This window comes from Malus domestica, chromosome 15 (genome assembly GCF_042453785.1).
Source record: "Malus domestica chromosome 15, GDT2T_hap1".
NCBI classification, from domain to species: domain Eukaryota; kingdom Viridiplantae; phylum Streptophyta; class Magnoliopsida; order Rosales; family Rosaceae; genus Malus; species Malus domestica.
Genome location: NC_091675.1, coordinates 13,420,088 through 13,435,205, shown reverse-complemented (window position 1 = coordinate 13,435,205; position 15,118 = coordinate 13,420,088). Strand labels below are relative to the sequence as shown.

At 41.6% G+C, this 15,118-nt stretch overlaps 1 pseudogene; it reads left to right on the top strand.

Moving 5' to 3' along the window:
* The first annotated feature begins 10,841 nt into the window (after positions 1 to 10,841).
* LOC139192423 (uncharacterized) lies at positions 10,842 to 12,615 on the top strand (annotated as a pseudogene).
* The last annotated feature ends 2,503 nt before the right edge of the window (positions 12,616 to 15,118 follow it).

The following is a 15,118-nucleotide window of genomic DNA, read 5'->3' as shown; positions in this document are numbered from 1 at the left end:
CTGATTTGTGTATGTTGGTTGAGAGTGCACGCTTAATTTACATGCATGAATTTGATGCTAGAATATAAGTGAATTTCACCTAATCGTTATGAACTTATTTTCACAAGTAGTAAAGGTTGCTAGTCACAATCACGTTAAGTAAATTCTTGGCAAGAGTATCATGCTTTTCATAGTTACGAATGCCTCGTCAATGCTTATAGTTTTCACAAAGTTTAATGATCTTTGATTGTATCTCTATTGTGCTTTTCACGTAGGGGACTTTTGAAGAATGTTTTGAATTGTTGTATGCGTTTTCCCGTCCAATTCAATAACTTAAGGAAAACTTGAAGATTAAAAAAGTGCTGTTCACGGTTAATCTGGAGTATTGAGATTCACAATTTATTAAATGAACAACTGGAAATCATTTTGTATGCAAGTATAACATGTGTGGAGAAGAACCCTCTAGCTAGTCCGTCATTTATCATTTCACCTTAATTTCATGTTTTTGTCAATTCTGTAATTTAATTAAGTTTAATTTATTTTTCATCAAAACCAAACACCCATCCATTATTAAATTATATTATTTATTTAGTTTTCTTTATTGTTAGTCTTTTAATTTAATTTCCGTCCATTTCAGTTCCTAGTGTTTAATTTAATTGTTTTCATTATTTTGAGTCATTTTAAGTGTGTTTTGAATTATTAGAGTTTTTAGCCTAGTTTTGTGTCCTTGAGTCTTGTTTAATATTTTTAAATTAATTTAGAATAGATTAGCAATCCCTCCTAATCCCCGGCCTAGAACGATACCCTACTTACATCTATACTACAATTGTCAACAAGAGGGTTTAATTTGTGTGTTAAGTAATTCACGCATCACGCCTCTCCAAAATTGCTTGACAAATTCACCAAAGCTCCTTGTCCGCACGAGCCTAAACTGCATAGCACAATGCTCCTTGTCTGCACGAGCTTAAACTGCACGAACCAAAGCTCCTTGCCTGCACGAGCTTAAACTGCAACACGGCACCAAATGCTCCTTGCCTGCACGAGCTGAAACTGCAACACGGCACCAAATGCTCCTTGTCTGCACGAGCTGAAACTGCAAACGACACCAACACTCCTTGCCTACATGAGTTAAAACTGCAAACGGCACAAAAAAAGAAAATACCAAAAAAATATGTATGTATTTGAACTACGTTACGACTTGATCTCTTCTTTGGAGGGGTACGTAGGCAGCTCGAATATTCAAAATTTGAGTTCAGTCACACCAAAATAAGGAATAAAAATTTTATTAAAAGTTTAATGCTATTACAATTTCTTTGTACCAAAAAAAAAAAAAAAATTCAGCAAGAAGGCACTTGATTGTGCCTATGAAGCCCAAAGTCTGTGCAGCCCAGGCCCTTATCGAAACCCAAAAGGATCATCACCTTAGTTTCCGCCAACACCGACCCTCTCCCTGCCCGAGCCTACGATGCCGCCGCTCGCATCCTTCGCGGCCCCAAGCCCAGGCCCAATCTCGCATCCACCTCCATTTTTTTCCTGCTCGCTAGGGTTCTTCCTCCTTGCTCCGTGCCGCCTGCATGGCGCATCGTGTCGTCAATCGAAGCAGAAGAATGAAGGTCGGAAGGAAAATGAACACCTGGCGTTCGTCAAGGAGTACAGATCCAAGGTCGACTCCGAGCTCTCCAATGTCTGTGCCAGTATCTTGAAGCTCCTGGATCCCAAACTCGCACCGTCTGCGTCGGCCAGTAAGTACAAGGTTTTCTGTCTGAAGATGAAGGACGACACCAGAATGCCCGAGATCCCGACCAAGTGGCGCGGCCAGTGCGAATCTGCCCCTGATATGGATGGCACGTCCCTGATGAAACGCGCCTCTTCACGGGTCCATATGGCGCGAGTGTCCTGACTCGATGGGTTGGGCGAGTCACCGGAGCTGTGTGGCGGTGGCAGTGATGCTTGTGCTGCTTGGGGAGTCGCATCTGGTTGGGGTAGAGATTGCTCACAACGTCTCCAGTTCCCTTTCATTTTTTCCAGCTGCTTTGGCACTCTTCCATACCCAACTGCAGTACACCTCTCTACTACCAGGCTTCCATTAACAACAGCAACCTCTCCATCTACAGCAAGACCTTCCACTCCGACCTCTTGCCCAATGTTGTCACGGTCCACAACTCCTTCTAGAACCCGTACAGTTTCAACCAACTCTTCCATCGAGAAACCTCGGCCAGTGCAAAGCTCATCAAGGCCCTCAACTCCTAGTAGTTCAAGGCCACAAATTCCTGCAAACTTGAATTCTTTACATGTTTCTCGACCAAACTCTCGTCCATCTAGTCCCACTCGTCGGAGTTCATTGCCTTCTTTGTCTTCAGCATCGAGTCCTTCACATTCAGTTGGTCGCGGTGTTCTGTCAAATGGACGCAGTTTAGCACCCTCATCCCGACCAAGCTCCCCTGCAAGAGGTCCCCGTCCCGTTGTCGGCGTCTGTTGTTGTTGCAGAGACCGGGAGAATAGACTGAGGTGCGTCTGCTGCTGCGGATCCGGCGAAACCAGGATCTCTCCTCGTCTTCTACAGCGGCCGTCGTCATGCTCTCTGTCCAGGCTTCACGACTCCTGCGTCTTCCGTCACACGTTACTCCAGGAGCTCCCTCGCTCGTGCGCAGGTCTGAAAAGAACCGGAAAGGATTGCAGGATGCGGTGGCTCAACTATCTCCGCCTTGATATCCTTCGTGGTAACATCACTCTTGAAGAACAGCTTCTGATTCTGGAGCCTCGTTCTCGCTGGGGTAACAGATGGTCGAAAAATTGCATACGCAACAACGGACGAAGAATGCTGCAACTAGCACCACCTCGATGTACTTCCTGCCCATCATGCCCAGCAAGGATGATCAGCCACGAACTCCACACCTCCGGCTCCCTTTCTCCGTCCATCTCCGTCGATGCTCTCGGCATCGACTCCTTCCACCGCAGCGCCTGGCCTCCCTCGAGCTCATCACTATGACCACCATGATAGCCAACAACTTCAAAGACCGCTGTCAAACGACTAGCCGGCCGAGAAGCGCTTCCTCAAACTCCAGCTCTCCGTCCGTCTTCGTCCGCTCCCTGCAAATTCCTCTACCCACCATCCTAATTTATACAGAAAGAAATACAAAAAAAAAAAAAAAAAAAAGGTGGTGGTGCGTCTGGCACCACGTGAATAAAGAAGGGATGGTGGAGTCTTTGGTGCTCTGGCACCATGTGAAAAAAAAAAAAAAAAAAAAAAAAAAAAAGAAAAAAAAAAGAAAAGGAAATCTGGATTGATCTGGCACCATACCTAAAAAATAAAAAAATTAAAGAATAAAAAAAGGGAAAGCAAGTAGGAAGGTGGGATGGTGCGGATTGCACCATGTAAATATACATATACATGTATGTGCATGATATGTATGTATATAGCAAAAAAAAAAAAAAAAAATACATCGAGAGAAATAAAGTCCGTTTTTATTTATTTCTTTCTAGAATTTTTTACATAAATTTGCATTGTACATACAAACAAAAAAAAAAAAAAAAATCAAATCAAATCAAATTTACAAGAGGGGATCTTCAAGGACGATCATGTGCCACCTCACCACTCGGCAGAGCTCCAGAAATGAGAAGCGTTGGAGGTTGATTGTTTGAAGCCTCGCCACTCGGCGGAACTCCAGGAAGAAGAGGAGCCAAAAGTTGATCATTCGGAGCTTCACTACGCGGTACAGCCCCAGAAGACGAAGGCAAATGTTGTTGGAACAAACCCACAAACCTCCGATGATCAAGTAAAATCTGACCATCAGATTCCTGCATCTGGTCAATTTTCCTCTTCATGTTTGTCGCATAGCTATGTGCGAGCTTATGCAACTGTTTGTTCTCCTGCTTGAGCCCTCTAATCTCCTGTTTGAGACTCATCACTTCAGCCGCCAATGATTCAACTTGACGGGTTCGAGCAAATAGGCGTTGGGCCATATTAGACACATAACCTGCACACTGCACACTGAGAGCCAGAGAATCCTTAACAGCCAACTCATCAGACCGTTTGGAAAGTAGTCTATTATCTCTGGGAGTGACAAGGTTCCGGGCCACCACCGCAGCTGTCATATCATTCTTCACCACTGAATCCCCAACGGTAAGAGGACCAGTGGGGGATATGAAGGATGGGCGCCATATGTTGTCTGGAGAAGAAGGGACTGCCTCTTCACCAAGATTCAAGTCAAAACGACGATCGGAGGGGCCAGACATTTTCAAAGGTGTTAAAGAAAGAAGAGGTCGGACAAATCGAGATCTTAGAAGTGCAAGAAGGTACAAGCAAAAAATTCAAGTGTGCTTTGAAATGAACTGCCTGCCTCTATAAAAAATCAGCACTCGACGGGATTTCAGAGGTCGAAAGGGCAAGCTCAGAATTCGAAGACGCCAATTCAAAAATCGAAGAGGCAAGCTCATAAATCGGAGAGGCATCTCGCTTTTCCAGACGCGTCAGCACCCATCACACGCAAACTCAGCTTTGCGGAAATCACGGGTGATTTGTCGAAGCGCCGATCCCAGATATCGAAGAGACGCCAGTCTTTTCCAGACACGTCAGTACCCATCACACGCAAACTCAGCTTTGCGCAAATCACGGGCAATTTGTCAAAGATTTTCGGTGAAGGAGAAAGCACGTGAAAGTTTACTGTTCAATCACGCGTTAGTTGCCGACACAAGTGAAAGAATAGTACCTCTACAGGTATTAAGGGACCTCCTATAACTGTCCACCTTCACCTTCCGTAGCAGGACAGACATACAGAGCCTCTCTTCATCTCCAAAAATGCTTTCCCAACGAAACCTCTCGAGTCATTCAGTGTTCCTTATTCCTTGGGGTACCTCTGCAAGCCAATGACTCCAAAAGCAAAAGTATCTCATATCACCAGGGTAGAAAGCAAGAGTATCTCATATCATGCGTTCTCCCTATCATTTCCTTTGTCCTTGTTCTTACCTACAAAGACAAGGATAAAGAAAACAATATGCCGGAACTTCCACTCAAACTCGGGTAAGGAACCGACTGCTTAGAACCCTTCCCTGATTGCCTACCTAGCACTGCTCTCGAGTACTCGCCTTCCACTGCTGCTGTACTTTCAAAGAAGCTGCCACATCTGCCTGGAGGACAGATAAGGCAAGTGAAAATGATACCTTGCAGCATGTGGAGACAAGGTGCAGAAGGAACAAGCAGAGAAGAATGCGGTCTGCACGGTCAACTCAGCAGAAGGAGTCCGAACTGAGGAACTCGAGAAGCTGCCACATCTGCCTGAAGAAACAAGCAGAGAAGAATGCAGCATGCACAGTCAACTCAGCAGAAAGAGTCTGAGATGAAGAACTCGAGAAGATGCCGCATCTGCCTGAGGACGATGAACTCGTTTTGACCCTCAAATTCTTGGGTCGACTTACTAGGCGTTGTGGGCTGCACGTGCCGATTCACCACCCTTGAATCAAATCCTTAAAGACCAAGTCACCAACTGGAAGAATAGCCCATCAATCTTGAAGATTATACCGTTGACCAAACTGCTCAGGTGTGAATTAGAAAGATTGAACAAAGCAACAAGTCGTCACCTTCACCTCGTGCCTGCTTGCCATGTGTTCGAGTCAGCCTTCAAGAATCAAGCCCCAACGGCCCTTGAAGAAACTTCCAGCCAAATTCAAAATCAAGCCTCGACGGCCCTGGAAGAAATCACAAGTCCGATTCAAGATTAAGTGTCTACCACCCTTGAATCAAAACCTAGTTCAAGAATAAGCTGTGGAAAATCAACAATTGAAGGAATCCAGAAAATCCTTCAACCCAGTTCAAGATCAAAGCTGTGGAAAGTCAACAAGCGCAACAAAATACGTGCCGATTCACCCACTACCAAAGCCGAAGATCATCTACCACATGAAGCTCCTTGTGGTCCAATTTCAACCTTCAAGATCAAGCCTCGACGGCCCTTGAAGAAATTTCAAACAAAAAGTTCAAGAACAAGCCTCAACGGCCCTTGAAGAAATCTCAAGCCCAATTCAAGATCAAGCCTCAACGGCCCTTGAAGAAATCTCCAGCCCAATTCAAGATCAAGCCTTGACGGCCCTTGGATCGACATCTACAGTAGGGGACTTCAAAACGCATCTCCTACACGTGACAAGCACATGTATACGACGCGCCTTGAAGTGGGGGCATTTGTAGACATCGAAATTTCGGTAAATAAATGTTGACCGATAAATCAAAGTGTCAACGCTCATGTATTACATAAATTTTACACGTAGCGTGTGACTCAACGAAAATTGAAATGAGTTGGAAAAGTCATCAAATAGGACACGTGTCAACACCTGGCAGAAACGACTTATTTCATCTGGGACATTATATTCAAAATTAGGCCTTGGGAAAATTCTATAAATACAAGCCCATTTCATTCATTTTGGGGAACGAATTCATATTACACCTTGAAGCTCTGAAGCTCTGAAACTCCGAAGCTCTCAAGCATCCAGGTTCCCGAAGAATCAAGAAAGCCTTCTTCGTTCTTCATTCATCGTACCTTCAAGATCAAGCCCCGACGGCCCTTGAAGAAAGTGTTCTTCATTCATCGTTCTTCCAAGATCAAGCCCCAACGGTCCTTTGGATCAACAATCATCCACCTTCAAGATCAAGCCCCGACGGCCCTTGAAGAAAGCACCATCGTTCATCATCTGTTCATCCAAGATCAAGCCCCAACGGCCCTTTGGATCAACAACGTCGGCGAATCCACACACATCCAACCGTTCTTCAAGATCAAGCCCAAAAGCCCTTGAAGATCTGTTCATCACTGTTTCTTCAAGATCAAGCCCAAAAGCCCTTGAAGATCCACTCATCACCGTTGTTCAAGATCAAGCCTCAAACGGCCCTTGAAGAAACATTCATCCTCAAGATCAAGCCCCAACGGCTCCTTGAAGATCCGCTCAAATCCACCTTCAAAGATCAAGCCCACGGCCCTTTGAAGAAACTTCCAACAGTTCATCCAATATCAAGCCCCGACGGCCTTTGGATCAACGAAACACCCACCAATCAACACCTTACGGAGATCGAATCAGAGGATCAAGTTAGAGAGAGATTGTAACCCAAAATCATCATCAAATACAAATATTTGTTTGTGCACGTCGTTCTTGTCTCTTTCGTTTCAGGAATTTTCCGTGTTCACAAAGTGATTTAAATGTTCTTTTTTATCTATTTTTCTTTTCATTTTTATTTTTATTTTACGTGTTTGCTAAACCAATCAATAGTAGTTTTCGTTGAATGGTTGCCGATCTTTTCTCTTATCAAAAATGGAAGAAGATTCTTTAGTTCCAATTACCAACCTTCGAATGCAACCAGTTGAAACTGCATGTCGAGATTAAATGGTTAGCTAGAAACTTTGTTCGATTGTTTAGAGAAAAAAGTAGCTTTGGTTATTTTTTTCCTTCTTTATAAAGTGGCTTCCATTCCATACCATTTAATTACAAACGTCAACCAAATAATCGATATATTGGGAGTGAAATCATGAAGAGTATCTTGTTGCCCAAAAGTCTAGCCAAAGTGCAACCCTTTCAATCCACACAATCCCTCATGGAGTACAATCTATTTGCGAAATACTAAGGAGACTATATTAAAAGTGAGATTCTGCATGAACTTTTTGCTACTTTATATTTTTTACACAATATTTTATAATATTAGTACGAGAATTGACGTTAAATTATGAAATGGTAAAGAGTCCACGAAAAGTCATACTTTTGAAAAAAATCATCTTAGCATTTCTCATCTATAAGCATGCATGGACATCTTCTTCAATAATTACAAGATATTTGCTTCTTCAAGAAGATTACCATCTTCTTAGTTCTTTCGAGCGTTCCTCTTTTCGATTAACAAGTATGACACAACTGTGAATTTGCCCATCAAATTCAACCAAAAGAAAGGAAAATGCATGATCTTGAGCTAAGCCAACAACAAAAGCGGTTATGAATTATTTTACTTGAGCACAAAATGGGTAATACTTAAGACCATATTCAAAATCAATGTGATCAATATAATATATATATATATATGTGTGTGTGTGTGTGTGTGTGTGTGTGTTTTAGTGATATTGCGGTGAGTTGAAATCCAATTTATTGGATTTAAGAATATTTTTTTTAATGCAATAATTGTCATTCATGAGATTTTCAAGTCATTATAGATAAAAGTATATACTTTCATATTTACCCAATTTGTACAGAATTAACAATGAAAAATCTTATATTACTTGTCGTGGCAGGTCCTAATTGGCTGCATAAGATATTAGTACTTTTTATTATGTAATTATCTTACACATGGTAAGCATTCATCGATGCGATGACGCTATTAGGATTACATATTAGGGTGCAGGAGAAAACCTCTCCTCTTGGACCCTTATGTTTTTGGTTTCTCTTTCTAGACCATGTCAATATATGTCCCTTTTGGAATAGTTTAAGGCTTTCTTATTTCTTTTAATACACCGGTATATATTTTAAGCAGATTAATTTAGATTAAACTAACCCAACAAGCTAGTCATAATAACCATGTATCAAACTCGTTATCAATATGAGTTAAAATGAGATTTCTCACAAAGAAGAATACTATTTAATCGTATAGTCAAATGACCATACATTTTTTTGTATCAAGATAGAAAAGAAGAAAATTAGATTATGGCTAACATTTAAGTTTAATTATTCTGGTTGGCTCAATAATATTCTCAATCAGTGTGACTCATCCAAATGCAAAACATAAAATAACAAAATAAAAAAACATAACAAAAACAAGTTTAGCACATCTTGAGTGAGTTGTCAAAAACTGTATTCTATCTGAAAAATCATTTTTTGGCCAAATAGTTACAAAGGGATTTAAGCAAAGAACCAACCAAAAGGATTCCACTATCACAAAAGCTTACAACATATTTGGCTGAGTTGTCAAAAGGACCATTTTCTACCCAAAAATAGGGTTTTTGGAGAAACAACTTAACGGAACAAGCTTGATTTCCAAATAAGTTTTTAACATTTTGGTTCAGTTTCCAAAAATTGTTTTCAGAAACAGTTATCAAACCTAATACAAAAGTAATAGCTTCCATTCCTTCACTCACATCCAGATTTCAATCTTTCTTTTCAATTACAAATCTTGGGTTCTCACTCATTCATCCCCAATCAGCCAAGATTCAACATTTTCCCGAGAAAATCCCAGAAAGTTTGCAACTTTACTAAGAAAATCTCAGAAAGATTCAAATTAGCCACACATTTGATCCAACAGTCCAAAACCAGAATTCATAAGAGAAAACTCACTTGAGCTTCACTCTCTGTAGACTGTTGAAAGTTCAAGCTCGTACGCTCATTCCCCAGAAAAAAAAACTCCTATAGTAGCAAAGCCACTGCAAACAGATCCTGTTTGGATTAAAACTTGAACTTTGGGCTCAAGAAGGAGCTAGCCCAAAGGGAAGCCTAGAAGGAGAGATGGCCGAAGCCCAGCCGAAGCCCAGAAGGCAGAAATGGCCTTTCCCGACTTGGTGCAGCTCATTTGCACCACTTGCTCACCTGCCTAGAGACCAAGTGGTGTAGACCATGCAGCTAATCAGCCTAAAAGCACTTTACAGTGGCAGTACAAGTAAATAGTTGCTGAGTCATTGGCCTTCAAGCTGCATTCGGGCAAGGTTACTGCTACAGGAGGCCAAGCCGAAGTGTCTATAAAAGAAGAAAGAAAAATCAGAGATAAAGACACTCAACCAAACAAACAAATACAAGCACAAACTCTGCTCAATGCCAGATTTGCATTCAAACGAAGCTATAGTCAGCCCAAGCCTTCATCCATCTCGGGATAAACCCTTACCAAAAAGTCTTTGTAATAGCTCTGCTACCTTGTCCTAAACCTGCTGTAATATCGATTTCTTTTTGTAAACTCATCTCCCTACCCCTTTTCTAAAGCTCTCAAACCCCTTGATAAACCACAAAGATAGGAAGTTGCAAGACGATCAGCCTTGCCCGACCCTCTTTGTTTTTGTCTTTTCATTCATTAATCTAGCAGTATGTTGTATACTTCCAGTTGTATCCAAGTTATTTCTAGTACGTTGATGATTGAAAGACTTCTCAGCTCTTGAATCTGATTTGAATATGTCTTCACGGTTTAAACCAGATCTAAGTTCTAAGTCCTCGGGCATGTAAGATTGATCATTCAAAAGTCCTTGGTCTCAAGGCATAAAAAAGAACCTCATGTGGACTTAACACATCCACGACAGTCTTTGATAAACAAGAAGTCCGAAGTTACTTGGGGCGCAAGTAATCGACCTATCTCTTAGTTTTATTTCTATTATATTATGATTATAGTAGAACGTTTGAGTATAGAAGGAATTCTGATGGGAAGCCTCAAGGCCTATATCTAAGGCCCTACAAATGCACCTATTTGGGTTCATTCTGCTCTACGGGCTCGGATAATCAGAAATATAATGGTTATAAGACTCGTGCAATCAATAAAACAGACATCGTATATTCGAGTACTGCGTTAGTTCTTGACTGGAAGCCTCAAGGCCTACACCTAAGACCCCACAAAGGCACCTATCATAACTAACACGGTCTCTCGAGTATATGTACAACTAAAACTTAACATCCGTTTTACATCTGTCATACTAAAGATGGCAGTGGCACGCCTGAGCACTTAAAAGTTAATCTTGATTGTGAGCCTCAAGGCCTACACCTAAGGCCCCACAAAGACACCTTTCAAAGTTAACTCTGTCCTTCTCTTTCAGCCTTACCCGACAAGCCCGCCAGTGAAGCAGAAGCTCGACAGAAAGCATCAACCGACGCCAACCTCTCGAGGAGCTGTGTGCCCAGGAAACATCCCAGCGGAAATTCCAGCCACGAACAGATCCAATCCCAAAACTTTCCCGGATAATCACGCATTTTCCGAGAAAGTCACAATTCTCCCGGCAAAATAAAACCCAAACATTTTCCCACCAATTTCCGGATTTCGAATGGCCAATGCTTGGAAAAGAGACAAACCCATGAGACCCCTTTTATTCCTCTTCTCTGCAACTATCGTCCCATCTTCATCTTCTTCTTCCTCGCCGCCCGCCCTTCCGCCACCCTCGCCACTCCAACCGCCATCGACCCCACTATCTGAACCAATCTTCCGATCTACGGAATCTCCTCATTCAATTGCGAGGAGTGCCCGCAGTCGCACCCCGTCATCGCCAACGTCGTCGAAGGCCTCCGCTACCCCTTCATCTACTCACTCGCCGATTTGGGGAGCTTGCCGGGGAAGCCCCACAAGAACATCGTCAGATTCCTCAAGATGAAGCCTTTCCGAAAGCCCGACATCTCGGCGACGATTCAGGGGGTTCTGGAGAAATTCAAAGGAGAAGGGAGGGACAACGGGCTGGTGGCGGACGTCGGTGCCAATGTCGGCATCGCCAGCTTCGCCGCCGCGGTCATGGGTTTTCAGGTGCTTGCTTTCGAGCCGGTTTTCGAGAATTTGCAGCGGATTTGTGATGGGATTTACTTGAATCGTGTGGGGGATTTGGTGACAGTGTTCGAGGCCGCCGCCTCCGATAGCCCTGGCAATATCACCTTCCACAAGGTACCCCCTTTTTGCAATTTTAATTTTGGGTTTTTGATTCAAAGTTTTGTGCTTTTGTTAGCTATGAATTGGGTTTGTTTGTGATATGAACTTCAAATGATTGAAGATGAGTAAAATTTGAGAGTACATAGGATGGCGATCTGGGTGCAAAAATTCTTCGTGCAGGACGTCTATTTCATGGTCGGACTAATTTGGATTCGAAAGTCTAATAATGTGCTTTAGTTACATGATGGGTTGAATTTGTGATGCTAATGAATCCATGTGACCTAAGCTGAGTTTTTGAGTGATTTGTGATAATGTATTCCCTTTTTTAGCCATTGTTTCACTAAGAATATAGAAGCACAGATGAATATATGACGAGAATGCGCCAGGGGATAGTAGAGGATTAAATACTTAAGATCGAGAGGCTGCTCTTTTCAAACGACATTCGATTAGCACAACCGAAAACTCTATTTATGGCATTGTTGTTTGGTTTGTATTACATAATTATCAATAAGCTCTCCAAAATTATGTAATGCTGTGATAATCTCCTGTCTGCTGCGTTTCTCATGTGAATTCTGCTTGTGTTGCCAGTTGGTTGGTCGGATGGACAACAGTGCTATTTCAGCCACTGGCGCAAGGCTGGCTTTCAAGAATAACGAAGAAGTGGCAGTTCAAGTAAGGACCATCCCTCTTGATGACGTGATCCCGGAATCAGAGCCTGTTCTTCCGCTCAAAATTGATGTGCAAGGTTGGGAATATCATGTGCTGAAGGGAGCTTCCAAGTTACTGTCCAGAAAGGCAAGAGAAGCACCCTATATCATCTATGAGGAAGATGAACGGCTGCTACGGGCCAGTAATAGCAGTGCAAGAGAGATACGAGAATTCCTGAAGGGTGTGGGTTACAATCACTGCACCCAGCATGGTACAGAGGCACACTGCACCAAATTGGGTTAACATGTTTTTCGTACCTTAGACTTTGCCACGAGAAACAGAACGAAGCTACCATATCTTGGTTGGTTTGCATATAATTTTCTGAAGACGGACTAGTCATACATGATTCTGTCAGATAAATTACATAATGGTCTAACAGATATCAATATAACACAGTGAGCGCGTGCAGTCTGTAACGTGCTTGGCTAATGCACGATGGTTGAGGGCAAGCTATTTTGGGAAACATTCCGTGAATACATTGAAATGCATTGAAAAGAGATTGGTTCAGAAGAAGCTGCTCGTTGAGATCAATCGGATTTATGCGTTGGTCGGCATGCTGCAGTGTGCCTTTGAAGGCTTTTAATTGTAAAATTATTATTTTTGCTACCTAATCTTTACTAATGGATCAACATTCATCCCCTAATTAGTTAAGTAATAAATCATCTATGTTAGTAGCAGTTGAGCAGAAAATATGGCATGTACCGTATATTTCATTTATGTATAATCTTAACCTCTTAAGTATTCCATCAACTTGGAAGAATGGTGGCCTAAAGGGGTCTTCGCCTTCCTCTTCAATAGCAGCATCTGCAACGGAAAATCAAATATATTCAAGTTCTTAACGGGAGTTTACCTCAGCGGGTCACCGCAGACATGGACGTCATGGACAACACAACGGGGTGACGTGACCTGTGGGTCACCGGAGTCATGGACGTCATGGACAACACAACGGGATGACGTGACTTGTGTGGCCGTTTGGCTTCATATGTACGTAGGACAACCTGCTCTGATATGATGAAGAAAGTTGAGATTTCACCATAAAATCATTTGATAATATGAGGAGTAGCCTAATCTCTTATAAGCCCATGCAAAGTCTTTCCTTGCATCAATGTGGGACTCATTCTCAACAACCATAACCCTCGACATGTCCATCATGTTTTCCTTCCCTCCAAAACATCCAGTAGAGTCATTTTTCCGGCGCCACTAACACCCATTAGGGCTGTTATGACTCCAGGTCTAAAAGTTCCGTTCGCACCCTTGTGAATTTCTTTTCATGTGACATGTCAATCGCATATTGTATTTCATTAAAAGTAACCGAAAGAGATTGAAAAGGCAATCCCGCGCTGGCACTTGGTACTATTGGCTACCATGTCGCTTCCCTCGTACTGCAGTCAAAGTTTGTTGGACAGGGCTCTTCAAGTGCTGTACATTTAGCAAATTGTCAGTACATAAACATTTAATTGCTGTTTGAAGACAGAACGAAAAATGTCTAAGGGCTGGTTTGGTATTGCTGTGCTTTGAAAAAAAGCTGCTGTGAGAATAAGCGGCTGTGCTGTGAGAATAAGCGGCTGTGAAATAAAGCAGCAGAGCGTTTGGTAAACTTTTTTGTAAAAGTGCTTTTGGAAAAAAAAGCAGTCTGATAGTGGGTCTTTTCATTAAAGGAGCACTGTAGCTCCATGTGCTTTGAAAAAAAGCCAGTTTTCCAAAGCTGCAAATAGCAGCTTCAGCTTTTTCCTTTGATTTCAGCTTATTCTCACAGCAGCTTCCAAAATAAGCCCTTTTTTTTCAGTTTACCAAACACCTAAAACCCTCACAGCTTTTTTTTATAGGTGCTTTTTTTTAAGCACCTCACTCCCAAACTAGGTCTAAGTTTGTTGGTTCTTACGATCAAGATACTCGGGTACGAACATGAAAAGGAAGTTGAATAGAAGAGTAAATCCAATCAAAGCTGCCACTCCAACCCAATACCAATGTGCTTCCGGAAGTACTCCTCGAGAGTTCCAAGACCGGAACCTACAATACAAATTTACACTCATATTAATTTGCCAATTAACATTTTTCAGAATATATGAACTAAAGACAAGTATCCACACTGAAATATACGAAATATGTACTAAAGTATGTGTACTAAAATATGTACCAAAATATATGTACAAAAATATATGTATCAAAATATTAGTTCGCCTACAGAGCATGTGTGTCAAAATATATGTACCAAACCATGTGTACCAAAATATATGTACCGCAACATGTGTACTGAAATATATATTTATCGAAATATTACCGGGCGGAATGTATGTACCGAAGTATGTGTACTAAAATATATGTACCTAAGTAAATGTATGTACCAAAATATAGTGCCGAAGCATATGTACCAAAATATCAAGGTTCTAAAAAATGCTAGCTGCTTGTCGGGCGGTGGGCAGAGGCCTAGGGCCTAAGCGGCTAGGCGGGGACTAGGCGGATTTGAATAAAATAATTATATATATCATATAAATTAGTTAAATTTATTATATAATAGATAAATAAACATTGAGTAATACGTTATTTTTGAAAAAGATATACATATATAATGCAATAACATAGTCTAGTCTTAAAAAGCAAAAAGTAATAAAATATTATATTATAAGAATATAATATAATGTTGTTTTCAAAACAGAACACATAATAAAATATCATCTGAATGGGTAATTATTATTTATGTTTTTTTTATTATAAGGCTGGTGGACTTGCACAAAAAACTAGGCTCTTTTTCCACTTTTCACGATTTTCCTTACTGCCTTATCTTTATCTGTTGAACAAGGATTGTCTGCTCTTCATTTCGGTGCTCCTCGTGCCCTTCTGTTTGTATGGTTACGGTTAAGTCACGTTAACATT